General features: G+C 41.6%; 1 pseudogene; it reads left to right on the top strand.

Annotated features, from left to right (window-relative positions):
• Positions 1–2,412: 2,412 nt before the first annotated feature.
• Positions 2,413–5,975, top strand: LOC147333581 (uncharacterized; annotated as a pseudogene).
• Positions 5,976–15,808: the final 9,833 nt, after the last annotated feature.

The raw sequence follows: 15,808 nt of genomic DNA, 5'->3' as shown, positions 1-15,808 counted from the left end.
GCTGATCAACGGACCCTGACCCTAATCCTAACCTTAACCAGGAGTCCATTATAATAGATACGAAAGTTGATGTCTCTCCTCCTCCCTCTCTCTCCCCCTCCCTTCCTCTCCCTCTCTTTTGCTTTTTTCCCAGAATGATTTATGAATGGAACCCACTTCACCAGAAACACCTAAATCCAGTCGGGGTTTAATAGACTATAACCTTTTCATCTTATGTATTGTTCTTATTTGCTAGTTTGTTTTTTGTTTTTAATTTGTTCTCCAATCACGTTCCTGCTCCGGATGTTACCCAGTGTCGGGTTCTCCCCGTTGGCCCGCGACAGCCTCTAGACTCCCTCACGGGCCCCACTTCCCTAGTAACTAATCAGTCTTTGTTTTGGGTTCTTTTGCTTTTTTATCCCTTTTCCATTGATTTTTTTTTTCACTTTCATTCAGGCAGATGGGTCACCTAAGTAACACCCAGAGTGGTACAAACCAATGAGCTCCTGGGGGGGGGGGGGGGGGGGGAGGAACTTAGCTCCCACCTCCGGGATCTTCATTAACACACCTGTCCATTCTCTGCTGTGACTCCCTCTGATGAAGCAGCAGCAGGCTGCGAAACGTAAGGGAAAGAGGCTGTATTGGGCCCAAACGGAGCCTTTTTATTGATCAAATTATTGGGTCTCAAAGGGTGGAATGTTAATTCTAACCCTCTGGACTTTTAGGAATTGATTTTATTGGACTTCTTTTTGTCTGAAATTTGCTTTTTAAGCTTTTTAAATTTGTTAATAAACATTTGGTTTTTTTAGTATGTCAGTGAGGCCTTACCTTTTAGAGAAGTCTGCTTGAGCCCCACTTTTGTTGGTTGGAGGCCAGAAGCTGTGGGCTGGAGCCCCCCTTTTTTGTCCTCCTTTTGATAAGGGACAGGACTCCACCTGCAGACAGAGCGTTTTGGACCTCTTTCACCCAGACAATACACGGATACAGCACCTGGAGTAAAAGAACTGCTGGAGACCCAGGGTGGAGTGAACTTGAGGCCCAAACACAGGAAAGCCTCGGTAACTGACTATGGATTTTTCCAACAGGTTCCAGCGGGCCCAATTCAGCCTTCCAGCGGAGGTTAGAGGGAACCCATCTGCCAAAAAACACTATAACAACATTCAGAGAGGGAGGGGGGACAAACAGGTCCACAGCGTGACCGTTATTCTGGATACCAACCATTAAATATAAATATTAGACGGGTAGCAAAATGCTATTTCAAATTAATGCAGGCTGTTATGATATTTTGATACCACGGTAAGCATTTACAGGATATTGTTTCATACAGGAAAACTGTTACTCAATAAGGCCCATATACTAGTTGTTTTTCTCTTTCTCTGTGACCCAAGAATTAATGTGTAAGACTTACAGGCTGGTACCTCAAGGTCGAAAACACCACAGAGATGAGACCACTTCCTTACTCCCATCCTCCCTTTTTTCTTTATCTCCTGGAAAAGGCTCGTTAAAGGCTAGGTGGTTTGTTTCAGAATTCACTGATGAAAGAACTCTGTATTCTATGTCTAGGAGTGTATTTTGCTGGGATGATCATAAATTGTAGCTGAACTGATAAACTACACACAGGATACTTCTTGGCTCACAAGGCAGGAAGACGTTTCCTTATTTGGTCTGTACCGGTTTGAACTGGGAAAGCTGACACACGAACCTTTTTTCATCTATATAAACTGCTGTGTATCAAATAAACCTTTGAGTCGATTGGGAAGGCAACCTAAAGCAGTCTCTGTTTTCTTGTTCTCCCAAGCTGCTCCCGAGCTCGTACTAACACGCTGAACGGCATACCTGAGTGTTACTTTAAATAATTAGGAATCTTAGAAGGAAAGGACAGAACTCTGCTTATCGCTCACGCCACGGAGGAAACCCGGGAAGGCAATTTCCTTCACAGGCCATACATCATAAAATTATTATTGATAGAGCTATTTTGACCAAAACTCACAGCGTTCATCAGACCTTCCTCCCCCACGGAGGAACTTAGGGAGGCAGTGAGCAGGAACACACAGACATGGCTACAAAATAGCCTTCTCATATTGCAGGAACATTACGCTAAGATTGTTGTAGATTATCATTATACAACATGGGACGATACAGCTTTTCAGGTCGCGGCCAATTGGATGACAAAGCGCTATAAAGCCAGGTTAGCTGCAGGCACGTTGGAGGCAGCTAGATCTTTACTTACTGAACACTTGGAAGACTCAGACATCTGCTCCCTCAGTCTGTAGAATCTTTTGAAGAAGAGACGGCAGAGGAATTAGACTTAGAGCGAGGAGGAATTCCCACCTCTGAGCCAAGTAAATAGATTAAATCAAACATCCCTGTACCCTGAAGTTCAGGTCACGAGGAATCCTACCGTTCGGGACTCTCAATCGACCCCTCTAATAGATGACCCTGCGCCATTACCACAGTTTAATAACACCAGGAACGTCTCGCCAAACCGGGTTCTCTCCTGTCGTTCCTGATAACAACCAACAGGTGACTGGATCCATTCAGGGTCCAGAACCGACAGGTGCAAGGCTTCCTGTGCTATCGCGCCCTCCTCACGAGCCTCTTTGTCCCCTCTCGACTTCACGCCCAGTGTTGGGACCAGGGGAGGGGGAGAGACCTGGGGGATTTAAGGTCAGGCCTGTGATCCCTCAACTAGATGAGGATTTTGTTCAGTCTACAACAAATTGGAAAAAACCCATGAATAAAGCAAACAGGAGCGAGGTACAAATCAGACCTGAGTCACAGAAAAAACTGATTGCAACTCAATCCCACTCATTCCATCTGACTAAAAATGTGCACTCTAATGTCTCAGTGTTCCAGGCTAGCCCAGAGATGCAAATCTGCTGTGAGGGGTCTCAAGTGACCAACAAGACCTATTCTTCTGCTGCCAGGGCCATAGCTGATGATGCAGGGGCGCCCCCTGGGGGAGCACAAAGCATGGAATTAAACTCCATAAGTGAAAGGAGTGTAAGCGGCCGAACAAACCTGGTGGGAAATAACTCTAACATGATGATGAGTGGGTCTGTCAACCACAGTGTGGCTAAACACAAAGGTATAGAGACCTCATCTGAGCCCAAAAATGACCACCTGGCCACTCCTCCAACTAACCTGGCTCCTCCCAGGGTCTCGCTCCTGTAACAACAAAGAACGGACAAGAGAGACAAGTAGTCACAGAGGATCAACAGGTTGTTAATCAGTGTCGTCCGACTTACCACAAAGCTCGTAAGGGCAGAAAAATCACAGACTGGGCGTTCTGTGGGACTCGACCAATCTGGCTCTTAGGGGACTCTAATTTGAACCACATACCGGTTTACAATAATGACAACATACAAATCGACAGTTATCCAGGGGCCTCGTTCTACCATTTTCTTCAGATTTTGGAAAAGACGCCGGTCCATCCAAATACCAAACTAGTAGTCTTATTAATAGGAATTAATAATAGGGACCAGGATGTGGATAAAACCTCCATTAAACAATTAAGAATGCTTTACAAAAAGGCACAATCTGTCTTCCCGAATGCCGATGTGTTCTTTCCCCTCATTAATTTCTTGTTTTTGCTCCCGAAAGAACAGCAGCAGAATTTGACCAGCATTAACAACTTTGAACTGTAGATAATATTACTGCAATGTTGATTTGCTATCCGTTACTTCTAGTGTGAGAATAAAATTATTCTTACTGCAGGAGTGGTAATAGGTCTTTAGGAGAACATGGTGTTCTCCTAAAGCTGAGAACACCATGAGAACATCATGTTCCTAGCAGACGTTGTAATAGGCAACGTCTGCTAGGCAACACCAGCAGATGTTGCCTATTACACGAGATGTATTGGCAGACATGCAGGCCCACTCACCTACTGCAGAAAAGCAGTTGTGGCTTACAAGAGGAGCGAGCTTGCAGGATGGTGTTTGTCTGTGTGATAAACCAATACTGCCTAGGAATTTGTATAAGACTGCTGCTATTTTGAGACATGGGCTGTGCCATGTCTCCACAGGAGGCATGATGGAAGCAGTGGAGCAACATTTTTATACTCTAGGATTTAATACCTTTTCAAAAAAAAAAAATTGTAGGTCATGTATGATATGTTGCAAACACAATTCTCAAGGTAATTTGAGAATTAAGAGGGAAATTCCCCAGACCCAGTCACCCATTACAAGTTATTCACATGGACTTTATAGAGCTGTCCAACTGTAATAACTATAAGTACTGTTTAGTGATAGTGTGCCCTTTATCAAAGTGGGTAGAAATTTTCCCAACTAGGAAAGCCAATGCCATTTCAGTCGCCAAAGCAATATGTAAGAATATCATCCCGGAACATGGGATTCCAGAGACCATTTATAGTGATAAGGGTCCACACTTTGAAAATGAAGTGATTGGATTAATAGCACAGCATCTAGGATAACACTAAAACATTGTTCATATCACCCACAAGTGCAGGGTTGGTAGAGAGAACTAATGGCACAGTAAAGCTAAGACTTAGGAAGTCAATGGAAAAGACAGGCAGGACATGGTTAGACTGTATAGAATTAGTTAAGATGCACATGAGGATTACTCCAACAGAGAACAGTCTGACTCTTTGAGATTATATATGGTAGACCATTTAGAGTTCCAGTTTTCTGTAGTGATGACAGAAAAGCAGAAGAGGAGAACACATTAGCAGATTAGATGCTTAAAATGTTTAAAAGTAAAGTCATGAGAACAAATGATCTGCCAGATAATTCTGTTTCTCCACAGGAACAGAGCCTGAAGCCTGGGTGCTGATAAAGGCCATAAAGAGGAAGTGCTGGTCCAGTCCACAGTGGGAAGGTCCTTATCAGGTGCTGCTGACAACGCCCACAGCAGTGAAGATTGCTGAAAGAAACACTACATCAAGCGCACTGCAAGAAGACAGAGCAAACCACACCCAGTACCCGCATGGGTTTTCAACCAACTACTGGTGGCAGTTTATGAACACAACCGCTCACATAAACAAGACCAATTGTTATGCTTGTGATGCCACTGTCTACACATTCTTCTGGACTGTGGCCATATAGCATCACTGAGCGAGACAGTTTGTTTGGTTGCTTTAGCAACACACTGAGTAAAACACACTTGGAACACTGCCAACTTTTCAACTCCCCTGAACGGCAAGATTGATTCACCAGTAGCTGGGAAGGTGAATTGCTCTGGTAAGACAGATCTGCTGACCTGGCTCCAAGTATCTGATCCACTGCCGGACATACTGCTAAACAAACTGGAAGCAGGCCAGTTACCCATGTGTATCAAGGGCAATGGGTCAGCCCAAGTTGGGGATTTTCCATGGCATTTATGCAACGTCACCTATTCTTTTTGCCCTCGTTTGAACAGAATTAAGTGCCTGACGTGTTTGATGAATGCCAGGTGTGCGAGTGATGAAATTCAACGAGTAGCAGACTGCATTTGACCCCTCGTACCAAATGACACTTACTGACGGATGACAGAATGTGACCAAATGCTCAACGATCGCCTAAAGGTACGAGGGTGTTAGCAGATTGGTACTTATGTGGACATAAGGCTTACCCATCTTTACCAGCAAAATGGGGTGGTCCATGTGCACTCGTGAAATTGTCTGATCATGTTTTCTTCATGGAGAGAATTGAACATCATCCAGGATCAAAGACAAAGAGAAACGTACAGGGCTCACGGATTTAAGTGAGGTCCCCTGGAAGTTTTGAATCTGGGGACCCGGAGCCAAGTTCTTACAAGGATTGTTCCCATGGATTAGGATTGGGAAAGCTGGAACTTATGTAGAAATCAACAGATATGCACTACTGAGACACATAAATTGGACCCAGACCCTTGGAACAGCCTTAGCAGAGGAGCAAAAGGCCATAAGGACAATGGTATTGCAAAATAGACTGACTTTGGACTTGATAACTGCATCGCAAGGAGGAGTATGCAAATTGATAGGAAACATGTTGTACCACAAGGCTGGATGGCTTGGTTAATGTCTGGTCCTTGGTGGCATCTAATTTTGAAAAATATTAACTCCCGTTTTTGGACTGTTGACATTGATTTGTTTTTGTATAGGATGCATTTTACCGTGTATAAGATCAATGCTAACTAAAATGATTCCTAATACATTTATTGATTTGATCTGTTATTGTATATTTTACACATGTTTGTATGGGATATTGTATTTGTTTTAAATGTTATATACCTATGTGGTATGTGACTTTTGTTGCTATGATGCCAGGTCTCTTGGAAATGAGATTTGTTTACCATGATGATACTACTGATACTACTACATAAAATGACAGAAGCCTCTGTATAAATGACACCTGCGCTGAAAATGGTACGCAAGAGGCGCATGGCTAAGGATATACTACACAGGAATAATTTTGAGCATAAAAACAAAGGAGGGAAATGTTAAAGTGAATTGTTAAATGTTGTCATTTTTATGCTCACCATCTCTACATTGTTTTAACTCTGATGAAAGGAATTCCTTTGTCCCCCTCCACAGCCTCTCGAGGTTCGGGGGGGGCTGTAATGTTTTATCACAAGCACATCTTTGTGACTGTTTGTTTGGTAAGCTTCCTGCCCTTTTTATGGCTTCACTGTGTTATCCAGGGTGAACCATACATTGGGTGTGAGGGAGGTTACCCTCTTTAACTAACACACACACACACACACACACACACACACACACACACACACACACACACACACACACACACACACACACACGGTACTTTGTATTGTTTATTGTGAACGTTTTCAATAAAAGGCAGCGAGAGGATGCCGTCGTCGGGGTCATTCGTAATGAGATTCAAAGTGCGTTTCTGAGATACCGATGAGGCCTCCCTTGCAAGTAAAACGATTGCCCGCTGTTGCCTTGTTTTTCTTTCACGGGAAGATGGACTGAGGACGGAGAATTGATGCATAGAGAAAACCCTATACCAGGAAGTCATATGCTCAACTTGATGAAGTTTTTAGAAAGCTCTAGGACAAGCGTGAAGCCAACAGGTTTGAGTTCACTTGCACGAACTTTGGCGGACCTAAAAATACCCCTGTCCACTATTGGAAACTTGTCGGTCAGAAGGGAAATAGCAGCGCTAAAAGATTCAAGAGAAACAGGAGAATCGAATCATAAAAACCTGGACCTCCATCTAATGAAATCGCCAGCCAATGAGTTCCAGGTTTGTTCCTTGGATCTGTATTTATGATCATATATGTAGGCCGTTTAAACGAGCGTTTGAGTAATGTTAATAATTCATCTTCTGCATATACTCTGAAAAAACTGTCACCAACTAGCAGCCTCATGATACTCTACAATTGATTTTTTTTTTTTTTTTTTTTTTTTTTTTAAATTGAAGCTTGAACAAAGCTGAAACCTGTCAGTAATAATCAACGAAAACTTCTTTTGGAATTGATCTCGAGAATTGAATCATCACATGCATAAACGATCAGTGTCGTGGTGTGAGGCAGCAGCACTGTGAAGCGCATTTCAAGTCTCAACTTGCCATTTATCATCGGTGACAACGCTTGGCTGTCATTTGAAGGATTCATATTGAACACAAACAGTGTATATCCTTGTTCAAACTCCTGTCTGTCAATGCACAAGAACAGATCTTTCAGGTTTCTCCCGGTAGCAGTGTACAGGCTGTAAAACTCTTACGGAGTGATTCTCAGCAAAATTGGGTTGAAACGCTTTGGCTGGTATTTGCTTACTCTCATGACACAAAGCCAAAAACTCTAAATTGTTATGCTGGAAATAAATGGGGGAATAAATCATATCGAACCGTAAAAGCCTTATGGTTAACCCTGCCTATGACTATATAGCGGGGCAGTGAACCCAGAAACAGATTCTCATGATGTGATATCCGCGAATTCTCGGGTATTGAAAATGTTTTTACATTAATCCGGGAAATGGGACACAATGCCTTGGCTTGCATGAGAACGGATGCGGAAGCAGAGGACACTGACTTTTCTTATGAACAATAACGTGCCCAGAATATTGAGATGGTAATTGGCATTTTGAGGCGCCATGAGGCTAAAAGCATCGCTGGCTCTCGTGAGCTTAACCCTCAAATCCACATTGAGCAGTAATCTTTCACAGAAGAGAAAAAAAAATAATGTCAGAGTGTAACGGGTGTTGTGGGATTTCTCTTTAATGTATTGTCTTGATGAAATGCTTTCATGTTACTTAGTTTAGTACGTCTGGTTCACACCTCATTCATGCCGGAAAACAGACTGTGAGAAACTGGTGAATGTCTCCCAGGAGACCGAAGCCAGGAGACAGAAGCTCACACAGGAAGACTTGACCCCAGAGTGGGGGAGATTCACACAGGTGATTCTTCCTGTTTAGAGCCAAGGTGTGAACTGCAACTGTAAAAGCCTTTTGTTCTGCGACTGTGTTTAAAAAGGACTTGAGTGGTTCATTGTCAGAGACGACTTTCAGTGTCCCCTGACTGACGTCCCTCCTTATGCATGAGATAGCTGAAATAAAGGTGTTGTTACAACTCATCGTGTCTGCAGGCTTTGGTAATTAAAATTTCCACAACACAGGCCCAACACATGAAACTCGTGAACGCTTGCCAGCTCTCCGGACTAATCCTCTGTTAGGGCCGTTATTGACAACATGGGAGTCATGGGCACCAGCAGTATCTTTGCAAAACAGACCTGCGCTAAATTGAGTTTTCAGACTTTCTTCAGAGTTATTTAAATATGTCTAAATTATAACCCTATACGGGTGAGTTGAGCTGGCTTGTGAAATCAGTCTGTCGCCCAATGTCACGTCACATTGGGAGAAAATGGTGTTTAAAGGGTAATTTATAATTCCAACATTAATGTCTGCATCAATATCACTACCGTCTGGGTTTGTTATTTTCAGCCTTAAACTCAGCAGTGTGTCATTTAAATCCAGGTAATGCAACCCGTTTCCAGGCACATAAGATTCCAGAGGTCCCCGATCAGTGAGAGCTGTTACTGGTAACATTTCTGAACAACAATTGTCTCGATTTAAAACTCAAAGAGTCAGCGGTGCTGTAAACGGATCCAATTGCAATCGCTTGGTCATTCGTGAAGTAAAGACATTCTTGTTCTTAGGTTTTTTTTGTTTTTTTAAGAAAATATCTTGCTTACGCTTGTGTCCTGTACGTCTGATGGTTTTACCCCGGAAATGTAGCTTCACTATCGTTTTACCGTAGGTAAAGTTTACAGGCTCATTCTGATCGGTTTTCATTTCGTTATGATATTTTAGATGTGTTTGCAAGCAACAGGAATGTAGTCTGGTTTCGTAAAACAGTGTGATAATATCTCCATAATTGCCCTCTATTTTGACAGTACGCAGCAGGGGTGAGTAGCTTTCACCGACGAGCTGTAGCGCTGCTATATCAGAATAACAGAACAGGTGATAACACCCAGCCTCTATATCTGCAGGATATGAGGCAAATTTGCACTGGAATCGCTGCAGGACACCAAGCATGCATAGATAGATGTGAATTCAAACTTTAACAATTGGTGATATTTTAGATAAATATCCGAGTTGATACGCCTAAGGCAGGCTTCAACCTCTAATCTCAGCGTGTTAGCGTCCTCATAAAAACCGGCGCGCATTTTCGTCTTAACCACATCATCAGGCCTCTGCTCATCATCACTCTTTTTCCTCCATTCAAAATAAGCCTTATCATTCGGGAGACTAAGCCATGTATAGGGATATGAAATTTCAGTGAGAGCCATTGAGATGGTGGGCCAAATCAACCTGGAAGCAGCTACTGGTATTATTTTTTAAATGCATTCAAACTTGCGTTTGATGGTAGTGTGACATAAAAGCCTTGCGATCTGACAGTCATGCTGACCCCGTTACTAAGGTGAGAGTGAGGTCCGGAGTTTGTTATGTGAGGTTTTTAAGCTCACAGGCTTTAACACAGCTATTAAACTTTTCAGGCCAGTTCCTACATTTCACCAGGAAATAAACCCGTCCACTCTGTTTACGTTTTAAGAGAATTGTGTCTGTGATAGAGCGTATCCTTGACAAGACATTTTCTGCAGCTCATGCTCGTAAAAACTACAGATAATTTCTTCCCCATCGTAAGCTTTGATTTTATAAACAGGAGGTTCTCTAGGTATGCATTGGTCAATAGTAAATATCTCACCCGTGAAGGTTTGCTCATACCGCTTATCAAACACCTCTAACTTTGGACAGCCTCACGTGATCTCCCTTTTTAAATTTCATGGCCTTTTTTCTACAAGGAATAGAAGTGCCATATAGGTTTTGGAAATACTAGCGTTGCGTTGTCTGAATTAACTTCATTCGGGGCCTAACAGCTTTTTGCTGTTGTAGTAGAATTGTCTCGTTCCAGCAGTGGGTCTGTGCTCGACAGACCCAACAACTGCAATAGTTACACTCTTTCACACCAACTCTGTAATGTTGCTGTCTATTGTCGTGAAATTTATAATTACGTCTGTCAACCCTGGATATTTATTATTTGGTAAATTGTATATATTGTGCTATTCCATATCTTAACATATTGTAATATTAATAGTGTAGTCTGCTTTTGTTAATGTTATTCTGCTGGAGCAACTGTAACCCACATAATCTCCCTAGGGAATAAAGTATTCTGATATTAGAGATGCATAATTGAAATGAAAAGCATATGGAGCAATGTGTCATGCCTTGAAGCTGGTAGGAAGTGACTCCATGTGAGAATATTGGACAAACATCTCCGTTGGGGGGGGGCATACCCTGTGAAAATGTTTTTAGTCTTTTAAAATAAAATAAAAAATAAATAAATTTAAAAAAAAAAAAAAAAAAAAAAAAAGGGGGAAATCTCAAAGTGAGACAGATTTGTGCCAACGCTGCGTGAGCTGATTGTTCAGAGCAAATGACAGAAACTTGCAAATCGATGTAGCTCTACCCTTCATTGGGCTAAAGTGTCCTCATTGGTAAGACCACAAGTAATGAAATAAAATAACTTCACATACATTTTTAGTCTGTGTATATGGTCCTTCCCCTGGCTTTGTTAGCCTTTGTCAGTTATGCAGATGGTGGTTTTTAAAATGTCTATCAAACAAGAACCACTTTAGACGATTTGTGTGTGGTTCTGCTGCAGCCATTACCACCAGACCCTGGAGTGATGACAGCAGTGTCACTGGCAGGTGTACATCATCTGTGATCCAGGTCGCATGTGGGGCGATTAGGAACCAGTGACACCTGCAAGATGAGGCCTGACACTCCTTAGATTTGCCACATGCTCAACTGCCACCTTAACATGCAGTCAAGGTCTAGAGTCTGGCTTATGAGCTACTAAATTTTAGATTCAGGTGTGTTGCAGCTAGTACACGTAAAAGTTTTGGGACACCCGCCCTCTGGCTTTAAAATGCTTGTATTAGAGAGGAAAGCACCAGAGCTTGTGGCCCTGCATGGAGCACAGATGCCAAATTAGTATTAACCCCAATTCTTTTGTCCCCATGATAGAACAGAAACCCCACTCAGTGTGTTAAAATATTGATATTTCTTTTTATTCAATCTTCCGGAAGAAAGAGACCCCTGCACAGCCCAAACGCCAGTTGCAGGATCTCTAACATTAGAATCTCAACATGTGTCTTATATGGTCTTATTTCTGTACTTTACACGTCACACAGTTTCAAACATTGCTTATATGGAAAGTTCCTTTTCTGTGTCTTATCTATTAATATGCCTGTGCACTAAAACTTCCTGTTTTTCAGTCTGACTGAGCACTTAACAGTTTAATGAGCAGATACACATTAAAAAACTATTTCTTTTGTCCTTAACATTAGTAGTGTTTGATGGGAAGAGCTGGAGTAGATGCCATCCGCTTTAAATGTTATCAAAAATGGGAATCACTAGTAAAACAAGCAGCTTGTTTTAATGTTGTATAGTGGCAGCGTTAGTGTTGAGATTATGTTTTTATCTTTAAGGCTAATGGCTCACTACGTCACATTTGTGTCTTGTCTTTTATGGCATAGCGTATTGTAAAATAGTCCTGATTCACTCTGATGCTGGCAGACAAACTTTAGGAAGCCGTGTGAGTCTTTACACCCTTGCTAATTATGGACAGGCAGATTATTTTTTTCCTTCTGGGAAAAAGTCAGCTATCAGTTTGCAGATGGGGAGGGCGTAAGCCTAAAGACCCAAAGCAACAGCAAGACCCAGCAGGCACAACAACCTACTGAAGGCTGAGAGAGAGAGAAGCCACACTAAATACACCGGCTCCAGGAGGCGGGATAACAATGCACAGGTGAATCCAACCAAGACAATAACGAGGGCCTCCCTGCAAAAGAGGGAAATAAAAATCACAGAAAGCCACACGAGAAACTCACCTTGGAAAAAAAACAACAAAACTAAACAGAAAGGAAATCTAAAAGAAACAAACAAAGACTGGTTACCTGGTGTAGATACATCACAGCAAGTTACAACATAGATGCAAAACATCCACAAGTCTTCATCCTTGCTCTCATAATCTAATGTTTTTGACTCACACTGAGGATAACAAGGCTCAGGTGGGTCCAAAAGGGAAAAGGAACAAAGGAGGGAAAGTCCAAAAAGCCACTTCAGGATAAAAAAAAGAAAAAAGAGGGAAAACATGCAGGGTTAAGAATAGATTAATAAAAAATGTATTAATAAATGACTTCCGCTGCTCTTTCACTGTGTGTACATGAAAACTGAGTGGTGTTTGTTTCTCTTCACATCTTTAATTAGTGGGTCCAAATCTGAAAGGCTGAAGTGAGCGGTGGGCAGATTTTCAGGTCTGGAGATTCAATGCTTTAGTTCCTGCTGAATATTCTTAATGCGCTGCTGGACAATAAAATGTCCTTTTAATATGTATGTATCTAGTTTTCTTTGTTTTTGTTTCTTCTTTAGTTTTTTCTATTGTAGCTACTTCACATCTTATTTTGAAGGCTAGTGCTTGCCCCGCCCTCATTAGCATCACATGTGTGATTGCCTTCACCTGTTCGCGGTTGGTTCACTGATGGTTTATAGGTCTGTGCTTTGGGAGTGCTTCAGTTTGTCCTTCTCATGCTCATGGTTATGTCTGACTCCACTCTAGGGCCTTGTCACTGCCTCCTTTTGATGCTCAGTCTTTGTCTCCCATCACAAGTCTAGCTACAGGGGAATATTGTGAACTATCTTGGGGCTGTGCATGCTGCAGTGTTTTACATGGTAACCTGCTTTTCCTGATCACTTCAAACTAGCTTACATTCAGAGTTTGGTTAGAACCTTAAATCAAATTTATGATCTGACATGCTGGATGATTAATGCTTCCTGTTGCACATTTAGAGGAAATGTGAAAATGAAATCTTAATGCTGAGGAAGCAGATCATGTTCCTCAGAGCTAAAGAAAATTCTGCTCAAACTCTGCAGTTACTTTGCTCCCATAAAGGGACCTTATTTTGTCCCATGGCGTCTACCAGTGGAAGATGGTCATGTCAGAATCAGAGTATGTTCCTGTGCACATGGCTCTAAACAGTGCTTTAGGTTCCCCCCACCCACCTTTGAGCTGGTGTCAGAACATTCATAAAAACTAATAATAGATCTGCTGCTCTAACCTTCAGTTTGAGTTGGTCAAAATCTTGAAGGAAGTGGAGCTCAAACATTTTAAACTATCAAACATGCAAACCTGCTCTGAAGCCAAAGCACAAATGGAGAGACAGAGAAACGAGTCCAAAATGAGGAATTGGATCACTTTGGTCTAATACCTGGAGAAGCTATATTTAAGCAAGGCAGGGGTAAACTTGGTTACATGTCTGCTTGTTTCCTTCACTGGTGTAATTCTTATCTCGGCTCCTGATGTAAGGACAGAACAACCGAACCAGACAAATGAGAAATCCTTGCCCCTGTTGTCAGTCAAGATTATATTGATGGGGACTCCTGACAGACATGTCCACAGAGCTGCTGCTTTTCAGCTCATCTTCATTTTAGGAATGAGTGAATTTCAGGAAGGACGATGAACGGAGCCATCAAACCCCAACCTGACTCTAATTCGAGTTGAATCATTTAGTTTCTGTTAATGGTGTTTTTGTGATTATACTAAAAGTTTTAAAGAGTACAGGATTAAAACAACGACTTGTTCCGCCGTGGGAGGTGGCCCTGAGAAACGTAACTCACGTGGTTTCCTCTGGAATCTGTTTGCAGGTTTTCCCTCTAGCTGTTACACAGCACAAAGCATCAGGGAGGGTGAGACGGATGTTTTGAGATCACAGATTTGATTTGAATCAGCAGAGGGCCACAGCTGGAGAGGTTTCTTCCAATTGATCCCAATATTCTTCATTCTTAGTGATCATCAGTCATGAGCAGGCTGGGGACACTGAGCCTGAAAGCAGGTCTGATGGTCAGAAAGGTCCTGGTATTAATATTTAGCGCAAAGAACCAGTAAGTGTCCACCAGATTAGTGAATGATAAAAATTAACAATGAGAACTGTCCATAGAAGCATTACACCAACATTCCTATGGAGCCTAAGAGTCCAGGTATATGCTTCTGCTTCTATTTATTTCTTTGAATAGTTCAGTCATAAACTGACATGAGTGAAGAAGCAGAAACGTCTCACACTGTTCCATGAGTTCAGCTCATGTAACACCTGAGCTGTTTATACTGCAAAGCTCCGCTAAAGATTATTTGCTCATTCTTTAGTCATTCGACTAAAAGTCTGTCAAAGTTAATTTTATCTGAGACGACCAATAAAACACGTTAAATTTCATGGTTTTCCCATACGTATGAAAGGAAACGAATATAAACACGACTGGTAACTTACCATTCTTCTTATATTCTCATGCTTTTATCACTGGTGAGAAATAATCCAAATGTGTTTGAGTCTTGCAGTTTTTATTAAATAGTAACCGCCTTCAGCCAGCCTTTCCTTTTACACTGGGACTTCATCCATGCAGTGGAATGTTGTAAGTCTGTAGCACGATTCCCAATAACTACCATTGTGTCATTTAATCCATTGCTGGTCAATTATATAAAGTAACGGATCTGACACGGCATGATTTACAACACATCTTTTTGAACATTTCCAGAAATGAAGTAACCAAGGACCAAAATAATCAAAATATCAGGACCAGGATGAAACTAACATGTCAGTATTAGTCTTCTGGTCTTTTTAGGAGTTTTGATCTTGATACTTTTTATTGAAGGACTACTTCTCTTGGCACAGCAGTAGAAGTGTTTGTGAAAAGTACTACATTTGTGTTGTATGAGCTGATTTTGTTTATTGGCAAAAATAAAGAAGTTTGTTACATCAGTATCCACTGCTGCTTTTCTGGCTCTTTCACGCGTCTTCCCACAGCCTGAAGTGAATATGACAGCTGAAGTTGGGTCAAATATTTCAATATTCAAAATGACCTTTGAGCAGCCGCCTCTTATCATACACCACCCTGAACCTCTTCTGGAATTAGTAATTCAAAAGAAAGCATTTTTATGTCACACAGGAAGAGTAGTACTGAGTAGAGATGGCACGATACCACTTTTTTTTTTTTTTTTTTTTTTTTTGGTCCAATACGATATCATAAATTTGGATATCGATATGAATTCGATAGTTTTTTTTTAATTCAATAAAACTGTTTTTCAATATCTTGCTGCATTTTGTATAAGTCCATACTCAAGTTTAAATAAACAACAACACTAAAGCTATTGTTATACCTGTATGTGGAAAGAAAAAAAAAATGCACCCAAAATATTTCATAGTTCAGCAACACTGATCAATGTAATACACTTAAACCTGCTCCACCCTTCCTATTCTGCTATTTTAAAGAGTACTTAGGTTGCTTAATATTTCTGCTAACTAATAGCAAGCAAAAAATAGGGAACCACCCTCCACC

This window comes from Aulonocara sp. 'chitande type north' Nkhata Bay, linkage group LG3, assembly GCF_057382095.1.
Source record: "Aulonocara sp. 'chitande type north' Nkhata Bay isolate Kocher_YH1m ecotype deep benthic linkage group LG3, A_spYH_male_GT1.1, whole genome shotgun sequence".
NCBI lineage: Eukaryota > Metazoa > Chordata > Actinopteri > Cichliformes > Cichlidae > Aulonocara > Aulonocara sp. 'chitande type north' Nkhata Bay.
The sequence above is the reverse complement of the archived record's forward strand: the minus strand, read 5'-3'. Positions and strand labels throughout refer to the sequence as shown.